Source organism: Aythya marila (assembly GCF_965140915.1).
Source record: "Aythya marila genome assembly, chromosome: Z".
NCBI lineage: Eukaryota > Metazoa > Chordata > Aves > Anseriformes > Anatidae > Aythya > Aythya marila.
Genome location: NC_139080.1, coordinates 66,052,472 through 66,065,534, shown reverse-complemented (window position 1 = coordinate 66,065,534; position 13,063 = coordinate 66,052,472). Strand labels below are relative to the sequence as shown.

At 43.1% G+C, this 13,063-nt stretch overlaps 1 protein-coding gene across 1 annotated transcript in view; it reads left to right on the top strand.

Moving 5' to 3' along the window:
* The window catches only part of PRR16 (proline rich 16), a 208,002-nt gene extending 195,830 nt beyond the window's left edge, over positions 1–12,172 (top strand). The window contains exon 3 of the mRNA XM_082784145.1: positions 12,081–12,172. The gene's annotated coding sequence lies outside the window, so the exon portion shown is untranslated. The remainder of the gene's footprint in view (positions 1–12,080) is intronic.
* The last annotated feature ends 891 nt before the right edge of the window (positions 12,173–13,063 follow it).

Sequence of the window (13,063 nt, the reverse complement as noted above, 5' to 3'; positions counted from 1 at the left end):
AATTAATAGATTTCATTCAGAATGTTAATGATGAGACAGGAGAGGAAGATAAACCTGCTGCCACAAACAGAACTTTTTCTGAATCTCAGTTCCACCAAAAAACACCACATTGATGACACCATGACCCTTATTTCTTACTGAAAAGCTCTATGACACCCCAAAGTCTGTGTAAAGGCTTGGGTTCCTTTTTCTAACTAAATAATTATGGTTCTGTTTGGTTTGGTATTGTGCTGTCGTGGTTTAACCCGACCGGCAGCTAAACACCACGCAGCCGTTCGCTCACCCTCCCCCCTCCCTCTCTGGGACGGGGGAGAGAAATGGAAAGTGAAGCCCGTGAGTTGAGATAAAGACAGTTTAATAAGACAGGAAAAAAAATAACAAAAATAATAATAACAATAATAATAATGATGATACAATGGTGATAATACGAAAGTAATAATAGTATGTACAAACAAGTGATGCACAATGCAATTGCTCACCACCCGCTGACCGATGCCCAGCCTAACCCCGAGCAGTCCGGCCCCCTCCCCCCGGCTAGCCACCCCTATATATTGTTTAGCATGACGTCAGATGGTATGGAATACCCCTTTGGCTAGTTTGGGTCACCTGTCCTGGGTCTGTCCCCTCCCAGCTCTTACTGCACCCCCCAGCCTGCCCGTTGGCAGGACAGAGCAAAGGCTGAGATGTCCTTGGCTTAGTATAAGCACTGCTCTGCAACAATTAAAGCATCGGGGTGTTATCAGCACTCTTCTCATTCTAAGCCAAAACACAGCATTCCACCAGCTACTAGGAAGAAAATTAATTCTGTGCTAACTGAAACCAGGACATCTATCCACCCCTTATTCCATACCATTTATGTCATGCTCAGGTTACACTCTTTTCCATACATTCTAATTAGTCACCTATAGTAATCATGGTAGTGATAACATACAGTATAATATATTATTTAACATGGTGCAATTCAGTTCATGGGCTATTCTCACCCAGTATTAAATCTCCTTGAGGTACACACCGGACCTCTCCGTTCTTTTGCATCACCCACCAAGTATATCCAGGTCCCTGAGCGAAAACAATTCCACGAATAGGTTTGCCTTTTCCTGAGGCAGGAGTAGCCCAGACTGTTTTACCCAGCATATTTTTTACATGCACTACAGGAACTTTATCCCCATCTACAGTACGTAACAGGTTTGATTGGGCAGGTCCAGCTCGGTTGGTAGATCCCCTAGTATTGACTAACCAGGTGGCCTTTGCCAAATGCGTATCCCAGTTTTTGAACGTCCCAGCGCCCATTGCTTTCAAGGTAGTCTTTAACAGGCCATTGTATCGTTCAACTTTCCCGGAGGCTGGTGCATGATAGGGGATGTGATACACCCATTCAATACCATGTTCTTTGGCCCAAGTGTCTATAAGGTTGTTTCGGAAGTGAGTCCCATTGTCTGATTCTATTCTTTCTGGGGTGCCATGTCGCCATAGGACTTGCTTTTCAAGGCCCAGGATGGTGTTCCGGGCGGTAGCATGAGGCACAGGATATGTTTCCAGCCATCCGGTGGTTGCTTCCACCATTGTAAGTACGTGGCGCTTGCCATTGCGAGTTTGAGGGAGTGTGATGTAATCAATCTGCCAGGCCTCTCCATATTTATATTTCAGCCATCGTCCTCCATACCAAAGAGGCTTTGACCGTTTGGCTTGCTTGATTGCAGCACATGTTTCACAGTCATGAATAACCTGTGCTATAGCGTCCATGGTCAAGTCCACCCCTCGATCACGAGCCCATCTGTATGTTGCATCTCTACCTTGATGGCCTGAGGTGTCATGGGCCCATCGGGCTATAAATAATTCACCCTTATGCTGCCAATCCAGGTCCACCTGAGCTACTTCAATCTTAGCAGCCTGATCCACCTGCTGGTTGTTTTGATGTTCTTCAGTAGCCCGATTCTTGGGCACATGAGCATCTACGTGGCGTACTTTCACAGCCAGGTTCTCTACCCGAGCAGCAATATCTTGCCACAATGCAGCAGCCCAGATAGGTTTGCCCCTACGCTGCCAGTTGTTTTGCTTCCATTGCTGTAACCATCCCCACAGGGCATTTGCTACCATCCATGAATCGGTGTAGAGATAGAGAACCGGCCATTTTTCTCGTTCAGCAATGTCTAAAGCCAGCTGAATGGCTTTCACTTCTGCAAACTGACTCGATTCACCTTCTCCCTCAGCAGCTTCTGCAACTCGTCGCGTAGGACTCCATACAGCAGCCTTCCATCTCCGATGCTTCCCCACAATACGACAGGACCCATCAGTGAACAGGGCATATTTCTTTTCATTCTCTGGCAACTGGTTGTACAGTGGGGCTTCTTCAGCACGACCCACCTCCTCCTCTGATGATATCCCAAAGTATTTGCCTTCTGGCCAGTCCATGATCACTTCCAATATTCCTGGGCGACTGGGGTTTCCTATTCGAGCCCGCTGAGTAATCAGTGCAACCCACTTGCTCCATGTAGCATCAGTTGCATGATGCGTAGAGGGGACCCTTCCCTTGAACATCCAGCCTAGTACCGGTAATCGGGGTGCTAGGAGGAGCTGCGCTTCAGTACCGACCACCTCCGAAGCAGATCGAACTCCTTCATATGCTGCCAATATCTCCTTTTCAGTTGGAGTATAGCGGGCCTCAGATCCTCTGTATCCCCGACTCCAAAACCCCAGAGGCCGACCTCGAGTTTCCCCAGGTTCTTTCTGCCAGAGGCTCCAGGTGGGGCCGTTCTCCCCGGCTGCAGTGTAGAGCACATTCTTTACATCTGGTCCTGTTCGAACTGGCCCAAGGGCTACTGCATGGACTATTTCCTGCTTGATTTGTTCAAAGGCTTGTCGTTGTTCAGGGCCCCATTCAAACTCATTCTTCTTACGAGTTACTTGGTAGAGTGGGTTTACAATCAGACTGTAATTTGGGATGTGCATTCTCCAAAACCCCACAACACCTAGGAAAGTCTGTGTTTCTTTTTTGTTAGTTGGTGGAGACATAGCTGTTATTTTGTTGATCACATCCATTGGGATTTGACGACGTCCATCTTGCCATTTTATTCCTAAAAACTGGATCTCCCGTGCAGGTCCTTTGACTTTATTTTGTTTTATGGCAAAACCGGCTTTCAGAAGGATTTGGACTATTTTCTTCCCTTTCTCGAAAACTTCCTCTGCTGTGTCACCCCACACAATAATGTCATCGATGTACTGCAGGTGTTCAGGAGCTTCCCCCTGCTCTAGTGCAGACTGGATCAGCCCATGGCAAATGGTAGGGCTGTGTTTCCACCCCTGGGGCAGCCTATTCCAAGTATATTGGACTCCCCTCCAAGTGAAGGCAAATTGTGGCCTGCACTCTGCTGCTAGAGGGATGGAGAAAAATGCATTAGCGATATCAATTGTGGCGTACCACTTGGCTGCCTTCGATTCAAGTTCATACTGAAGTTCCAGCATGTCCGGCACTGCAGCACTCAGTGGTGGCGTGACTTCGTTCAGGCCGCGATAGTCCACTGTTAGTCTCCACTCGCCATTAGACTTTCGCACTGGCCATATGGGACTATTGAAAGGTGAATGAGTCTTGCTGATCACTCCTTGGCTCTCCAATTGACGAATTAGCTTATGGATGGGAATCAGGGAGTCTCGGTTGGTGCGATATTGCCGCCGGTGCACAGTTGTGGTAGCAATTGGCACTTGCTGTTCTTCGACCCTCAGCAACCCCACAACAGAGGGGTCCTCTGAGAGACCAGGCAAGGTAGATAATTGTTTAATGCCCTCTGTCTCTAAGGCAGCAATACCAAAAGCCCACCGGAACCCTTTTGGGTCCTTGCAGTATCCTCTTCTAAGATAGTCTATGCCAAGGATACATGGAGCATCCGGACCAGTCACAATGCGGTGCTTTTCCCACTCATTCCCAGTCAGACTCACTTCAGCCTCCAATACAGTCAACTGCTGAGATCCCCCTGTCACTCCACAAATATAGATGGGCTCTGGTCCTTTATAGCTCGATGGCATTATAGTACATTGTGCACCGGTGTCTACTAAAGCCTTATACTTCTGTGCGCGTGATGTGCCAGGCCATCGAATCCACACAGTCCAATAAACTCGATTGTCCCTTTCCTCCCCCTGGCTGGAGGCAGGGCCCCCCTAATCCTGGTCAGAATCTTCCTCGTTTCTGTGTTTGAAGGACTGTCTGCTGGAAGTTGGAGCAGCAAACTTTTCGGAGAATCCCTTTTTCCTGATTGTTTTCTTTTGCAACTCACGTACCCGTGCCTCTAGGGTCGCGGTAGATTTTCCATCCCACTTTCTCATGTCCTCTCCATGGTCTCGTAAGTAAAACCACAGGGTGGCACGGGGTGAGTACCCACCATATCGTCTTCCTTGTGTGGGTGAACGCCTACCCCTGACAGCTGAGACACTGCTTTGTACAGGTGCGAAGGAGAATAATCTCTCTTCAAGTTGGTGAACCTTTTCAGAAAGTTTCTCCCAAGTGTTCTCCTTTGGTCGGTGGGCACTGGTTGGTTCAGGTGGGGAGGACAATAGATTCTCTTCAAGTTGGTGAACCTTTTCAGAAAGTTTCTCCACAGCTGAGACGCAGGCCTGTAAGGAAGAGGAGAGACTTTCTTCGTACTGCCGGAGTTGTTTAGCCGCTTCACCCACTGTGGGTTCCTCATCCTCTTTCCAGGCCATTATTGCCAATGAGCTGGCATATGATGATGGTGCACTCCGTACAAACTTCCGCCACATGGGTCGTGTACACTTGACTTCATCTGGATCTGTGGATGTTTGTTTGAGGTCTGGATCCTCATAAATCACTTCCCGTACGGCTAATTCCCTCAGGTACTGGATTCCCTTCTCCATAGTGGTCCACTTGCCTGGTAGACATAAAATATCTTCCTTGAAGGGATACCTTTCCCTCACAGCTGAGAGGAGACGCCTCCAGAGGCTGGTGGGTCGTGCTCCATCTGCAACTGCTTTGTCAATGCCGGCGTCTCGAGCAAGGGATCCCAGCCGCTTGGCTTCCCTGCCGTCTAATTCCACACAATTGGCTCCAGAGTCCCAGCACCGGAGCAGCCAGGTGACAAGCTGCTCACCTATACAGCGACCAAAATCTTTTCGCACATCTCGTAGCTCGCGCTCGTTTAGGCTTCGGGTAGTTACTGTTGCTCTTTCGGCATCCTCATCTTCCTCCTCCTGAATCCTTGACGGCCCAGCGTCGTCATCATCTTCGTCATCTCTATACTTAGTTTTGGCAGAAGCCTTACCTGGATTGGCAGAAGACTCTCTGCGTTCTAAACGACTTGAATTTCTATACCATATTTTCACCTTCTCTACAGGGGCAGCTTGCACTGCTACTGCTCGTTTCTCTGACTTTGTTACAGGGTCTGCCACAGGGGTTGGAATGCCCTCTGCAGGGTCAACTTGCACTGCTACAGCTCGTTTCTCTGACACGGCCACAGGAGCTGGAGCGGCTACAGGAGCTGGAGCAGTTGCAGGAACCGGAGCTGTAGCGGCTACAGGAGCTGGAGCTGGAGCTGGAGCAGTTGCAGGAGCTGGGACTGGAGCAGCAGTAGGAGCTGGAGCTGGAGCGGCTTCAGGAGCTGGAGCTGGAGCGGCTTCAGGAGCTGGGACTGGAGCAGTTGCAGGAACTGGGACTGGAGTAGCGGCCGGAGCTGGAACTGGAGCGACTGCAGGAACTGGGACTGGAGCAGCTGCAGGAGCTGGAGCTGGAGCGGCTTCAGGAGCTGGAGCTGGAGCAGCTTCAGGAGCTGGGACTGGAGCAGTTGCAGGAACTGGGACTGGAGTAGCGGCCGGAGCTGGAACTGGAGCGACTGCAGGAACTGGGACTGGAGCAGCTGCAGGAGCTGGGACTGGAGCGGCTGCAGGAGCTGGGACTGGAGCGGCTGCAGGAGCTGGGACTGGAGCGGCTGCAGGAGCTGGGACTGGAGCGGCTGCAGGAGCTGGGACTGGAGCGGCTGCAGGAGCTGGGACTGGAGCGGCTGCAGGAGCTGGGACTGGAGCGGCTGCAGAATCCACCGTAGGGGTCACAGTGGCCGTTGGATCTGTCACAGGGTTTGGAGTGGCCGCAGGGTCTGTCACTAAGTTGACAGCAGTATCAATGGCAGCTCGATAGGCATGAGCCAGGCCCCAGCACGTTACAATGATTTGTGTTACTTTGGAACTGCCAGAATCATTACACCTTTTTTTCAAGCATTCTGCCAGTTTTTGAGGATTTTGCCATTGTTCAGGGGTGAATTTCCAACACACTGGGGGTGCCAACTGCTCTAGATGCCTGCCCATATCCACCCATACTCCCTGCCACCCACAACTATACTGCCTCCGGGCAGATCTCCGGATGAGCTTCATAAGTAGTTGTTTAACTTTAAGCAGAATCTGAAGTGCATTCATGAGGCAGAACAACAAGACTATGGTATTCTGAGTATTCCAGAAATATTCAATATCTTGGAGAGCTATTGTGACAAGCTCAGGGGATAAGAGGGTGGTGAAGGAGGAAGGCAGAGTGACCCAGGAGGATACAGGGGTGGTGAAGGAGAAAGGGAGAGTAAGCAAGTAAGGAAAAATATCCTCCCCTTTCCCCTCCACAGATTGACTCTCTAATGGAGAAAAACAATAGGTATAATTGCTAATAGTTCCCAAGATGCTGTTTCCAAAGTACAGAGTCCACGATGTTACTGAGTATAAATACCAAGTTAGAGTCATGACCAGATATCTTATCGTCTCATAAGCCATTGCTATAACACTTAGTACCATAATGGTCTGAAACCAGGGCCCGGAGAGGAGAAACAACACTACAGAGAGCAAATACGGAAAATAATGTACTATAATACTCAATTTGGAAAACAGGCGCAGCAGAGTTGTGATTAAAGCAATCAGCATCATGACAAGTGACTATTAAGCAGGTCTAATCCTTCCACCAATTTTAGTTTAACACACTCTGATCAGATCTGCCGTTATCTCAACCTTTCGGGCCCCACGTTGGGCGCCAAAAAGACTGTCGTGGTTTAACCCGACCGGCAGCTAAACACCACGCAGCCGTTCGCTCACCCTCCCCCCTCCCTCTCTGGGACGGGGGAGAGAAATGGAAAGTGAAGCCCGTGAGTTGAGATAAAGACAGTTTAATAAGACAGGAAAAAAAATAACAAAAATAATAATAACAATAATAATAATGATGATACAATGGTGATAATACGAAAGTAATAATAGTATGTACAAACAAGTGATGCACAATGCAATTGCTCACCACCCGCTGACCGATGCCCAGCCTAACCCCGAGCAGTCCGGCCCCCTCCCCCCGGCTAGCCACCCCTATATATTGTTTAGCATGACGTCAGATGGTATGGAATACCCCTTTGGCTAGTTTGGGTCACCTGTCCTGGGTCTGTCCCCTCCCAGCTCTTACTGCACCCCCCAGCCTGCCCGTTGGCAGGACAGAGCAAAGGCTGAGATGTCCTTGGCTTAGTATAAGCACTGCTCTGCAACAATTAAAGCATCGGGGTGTTATCAGCACTCTTCTCATTCTAAGCCAAAACACAGCATTCCACCAGCTACTAGGAAGAAAATTAATTCTGTGCTAACTGAAACCAGGACACCCCAATGTCTATGACACCCCAAAGTCTGTGTAAAGGCTTGGGTTCCTTTTTCTAACTAAATAATTATGGTTCTGTTTGGTTTGGTATTGTGCCTAGATATACATGTCTGATATCATAACGTGTAACCTTTAGTAACTAGACTATTGGTTTCAGCTCAGTAGGGCTATGTATATACTGAAGGCAATATATATTGAATTTTACTTATGAAGATGACTTTGCCATTACTGTTCAGAAATAAATCAATACTAATTGTTTTCTCATATTCAGCTTTCCTGTAATGACATCTAGATGCCAGATTTTATTATAGTTGTGATTTATTGTTCTTGTAATATAACTCTAAAACTGTATTTTTATGTGTCAAATAAGAGAGAAGGTTGTTTTGCTCACTACTGCTCACTTACCTGCAAATAAAATTACATTTTACATCACACTGAAACATGGGAAGAGATGGCTACATGGGAAGAGATTCAAGAGGTACTGACTCCAACTATCTTAAGTATAACAGCTTAAACTTTGAATCTCACATACTCAGGTAAAGAAAGAAGGTAACGAAATATTGGGCCAAAGAAAAGCCACTCTAACTTTATCTTATTATTATTATTACTGTCATTTAATGTTCCTTTAGTCTTTAACACGTGCTCAATATTTTTTTTCACAGCTGTACAAGTAATTTGACTTCAGCCGTTCCAATGAACATAAAAGGCCTCCAGCTATATAGCACCATTAAGTAGCATGTCACCATATATGTATCGTCTTCAAGAAACTATATACATTGGCATTATGGTTTACTGTTTACATTTGACCCTATACATGAACCCTATATGTTGATTCCACACTGATCAACAATTGAGCTTCCTCTCCTCAAAAGAAAAGGATAAGAAAATATGATGAAAAAATGCTCGTGGACTGAAATAAGAAGCAGTGTAATTAAAGGAAAATGGCAGAAAAATGTATAAATAAATAATAAATTTTAAAAAGTACATGCTGTGCAGACGTAAAAGGAGAAAATGGTAATTGTCTACTTCCCATCAACAAGTGATATTCAGCCACATCTTCAGAAGCAGGACTTCCATACATATAGTGGTTGTTTGAGAAGACAGGTTTTCATAACAACAGTTCCCTCCTTCTCTTCCTTCCTCAGCTTTTATCACTGAGCATTATGGGATGCCCTTTTTGTTAGCCTGGGTCAGCTGGCCTGGAGTTTTCACCTCCCCAGCTCTTTCCCGGGTCTTGTGATGGAGTTGGAGATCCAGCCTTGATGTTGTGCCAACACTGCTCAGCAGCAGGCAAAACATCAGTGATATCAGGCTGTTCTAGCCCCTGGTGCAAAGCACAGAACTGTATGGTCTGCCCTGCGGAAAGCTAACTCCATCACAGCCAGTTGCCATATACACTGTTTTACTGTTTGTTTTTTGTTTTGTTTTTGTTTTGTTTTGTTTTGAGCATGAGACATTTGATGAACATAAGAATAAATTCTCCACTTCCAGAGCTCTGTGTTAGCCTAACATCAAAATAACTTAATGGTACTGTACTGTACATCTAAAAAGAGGGGGAGTGAGAGAGCAGTTGTGGGGTTTAGCTGCCCAGCACAGTAAAACCACCACAGGTACATTAGTACATGAAAACATTTTGGAGACTAATTATATCAAGACTATTTTTACCTAGTCATATGGGAACATGGATTAAAATACCAAGGTCCTTCTCTGATGTAGGATGTGATATGTGTGACGTACATTTTTTTTTTTCTTTCTTTTTTTTTTTTTTTTTCCTTAATTCACTTTATTGTGAACATTTTGAATTTTTACACACTTACAATTTTTCAAGAAAATCATTCTTTTCCACCCTTCCTTTTGATTTTGTCTAATCAATTCTTTGTAAGATTTTTTTTATTATTATTTTTACAAGTCCTGTTGGGTAAAAAATGTCTCCAAAATAATTAAATTTGAGCCCTGGGTTATTGCTGAACTTTATCAAGTGAAAGGCTCTTCATAAAGAGTGTACTTTATAATCCTTTTATAATCAATTGTTTTATATTTTTTATTTTATTTTATTTTTTTATAATCAACAATTTTATAATCAAGATAGCAGCTAGATACTAGCTGCAGAATTACAGCATGTAGTATACCAGCTACACATAAGAGTCAGGTTGGGAATTTAATTTACAGCCCATGTAAAGTTTGTTTGACCACTAGCATGAATATAGGCTATCTTGTGAGTCTCCTTTTTTTCTCTGGAAGACTTTCAAAGTCACTCCTTGATTTTCTATCTTGCTAGCAATTTATAGCTAGAAAGCCATGTTTAATTAAATGTGAGGGAAACGAATATTTGTTCTTTTGGATCAGGAAAATGAGAATTTCCATTTTCATTGACACTGAAGGAGTTAATCTGCTACAGCCCCAAATGCTGCACCACCTTGGCAGTGGAGGGCATGGATCCTCTATTTTGCCAAATTATTACAAAGGCCTTCATCAACTGTCAGCAGTGTAAATCCCAGAAAGATAATTTTCTTGATGGCTATAGTAAGCAAAAAAGATTGTAGTTCAAATAGCTTCATTGGCCTGAAAGTTAGTGGTGTTTTAATGACAGTAGATTCAAAAACATCTTGCACCTGTGCTGAATAATTCAGGAAAGAAAACACAGGTTCAAACAAGTACTGAGTGTCTGTTAGCTGCAGAAAGCTATTAACAAAGACCTCTAAAAGGCTCACACACCTTCCTGTCTCAGAAAAAAAAGCATTCCTTAAGATTGTTTAGAGTGTTTTATTTTTTTCTCTCTTTCTCTTTTCTTTTTCTCATTTCCTGATCTTTGTTTTGTTTTGTTTTGTTTTTCCTCTAAGTGTTTTTAAGTACTCTGACTGTGACATTAATACTGAAATTATATTGTGTGCAGTTGGAAAGTATTTCTTACACACTACTCCACTAACCTAGGACATCATCGTCTTTCTGTTAAAACGTGTATATTTCATGTTAAAATACCGTTATGTTACTCTTACATAAATCTTCACTACAGTACCAATGGCTTTCTTTTCTTTGGCTTTAAGCCCTTGATTTCTGTAACAGGTTATTAATACAACTACATTGTCTCTGTACAGAGGAAAAAAAAAATCAAAATGTAATATATTGTGTAATGTAAATATAATGTGACTTTGCAGTAAGTGTATTATGAAGTTGTAATGAAAACTCTCATTTCAGTGAGATTTCAGTCAAGATAGTATCACACCACTGTAATAAGAAAAGTGGCAGAGGCAGTTACTGTGGTGTGTGAGCACAAAAATCAGCCTCTGTTTTCAGGCAGTGCACTGGTTTTTAAATATCTTCTCAAGGAAGTGAACCATATTTTCTGCTGTTTTGTGCAATGTTAAAGATTCTGGCATTTTTGGATTATAGCTACTGAACTATAAAGTAGTTCAAATAACTTTGAATACTTGCCTAATATTCTATGTCATGTTAAAAATTGCCTAGCCATTTGGAAGGTGTAAATGGAAAATGAATCCACTGAAAAAGAAAAAGATAATAATAATCATCATAATAATAAAACAAAATCTTTTGCAGTTCCCAGCTACAAAATAAATAAAATAAATAAATAAATGATGTTCTGCACTCCCATTTTGGGGTGTGATAGTGTTTAAACAACAGTGTTTAAAATGCTTCTATTTTCTGCTAGAGCATAGAAGATTCTGAAGAGGTCATTGGCAAAATGTTTAAAGAAATAATAAATCACCTGTTTCACTATGTTACAGCTATCAGACTTGTGAAAGGGTGAGTGATTCATACTAATACATACCTTTTCTGACAGCTTGTAAGTATGTTTTGGAAAGAGACTTCAGATTCTGTAGTTACAGCAACGGTTCTCTCTGACACAACGGCTATTACTCTTGGTAGGAAGAAATTTCTGCACCCCTGTTTTATCTCTGAGTGGTGAACTATTAGTGGCTATGCCATTTAATTTGAATGTCAACATGTAGCAGCATATAATGTGATTTTGTGGCTTTTTAGCCTTTTGGCCACTGAGCTTTGATCACAGCATGGTTTCAAAGAACCATAGAATCACTTACATTGGAAATGACATCTAAGATCATTTAGTCTAACAATTAACTTAGCACTGTGAAGTCCACCACTAAACGATGTCCCTAAGCGCCACATCTACACATCTTTTGAACACCTTCAGGGATGGATACTCAACCACTTTCCTGGGCAGTCTGTTCCAATGCATCACAACCCTTTCAGAGAAGAATTTTTTCCTAATATCCAATGTAAACTTCCCCTGGCACAACCTGAGTCCATTTCCTCTTGTTCTATCACTTGTTGCCTGGGAGAAGAGATCAAAATTCAAATCCTGAGTAGTCACTAATTTTTCTAGAGTACTGTTCATTCCCAAGTTCAAGTATCTGTAGATTGTTCCTTAAGTCATTAAGTTGGAAAATTGCATCTAAAGTCAATTTTTCCGAATGTTCATATGTTTCAGGTCAATGTTGATGTTCTTCAAGTGTTCATGTGACCAGCTCAATGAACAACTTCACCGGCTTACAAGGAGACTGAACTAACGTGTTGGAAGGTAGCAGTTTCAGCTCTTTGTGTTAAAATAGCATACAAGCCTCATAATGATATCATTAGTTTTAAAACAATGTTAAAGTCTAGAATGAGAATTTTTTCTTCTTTCATATTTATTAATGAAGTGTATTTCAGTGAAAAATATTGCTTTTGAGACTTTTATATTTAATATTATTTAAAATATAATATTCTGAAATGCATTGTTTGAGGAATGAACCACAAGCAATGCCATTGGCTCTGTTTTGCTTTCAGACCAAGCATATTGCCTGTAAATCAATAACATAAGGGTACTGAGAGCTTTGGATGGCTCTCCTAGGCAATATTCTATATTCCAGGATGGAAGGGGATGAGGTACAAGGAGGGAGAGGGCATAGGAGAGAAGTTCAGCTACAGGCAACATCAGTATGAGTCAGATAGCTGGTTGTGACCACAGAATCAAAGGCCCTTCATTCCTTCATTCCCATTATTATTTGCTTTTCAGCTAGCCAAGCAGAACAGGCATTAGTTCAAGATTTTTTTTTACTTAATGTTTGATCTTTTTATCCAGACATTTTTTATTTTTATTTTTATTTTTCTCCTGTTTGGTTGTATCACCCAGATATAAGAATCCAAGCTGTCTGTTAAATCTCTACCTAAAACACTGTAGATTAAATAACGATTACCAGTAATTCATAAAAATACAAGTCTAGAAAAATACAATAAATGACATCTAATCTGTGTAGCTTTAAGCAAGTAAAGATTTTACATATATATATATATATATATATATATATATTTTTTTTTTTTTTTTTTTTTTTTTTTTCTGAAAGACGGAAGAAAAAATAATTCTAAATCTTTATCTGTGACCGGCAGAACTTTGGGTTCTTTGATCACGGGAAGGTCTATGCTACACCGGGC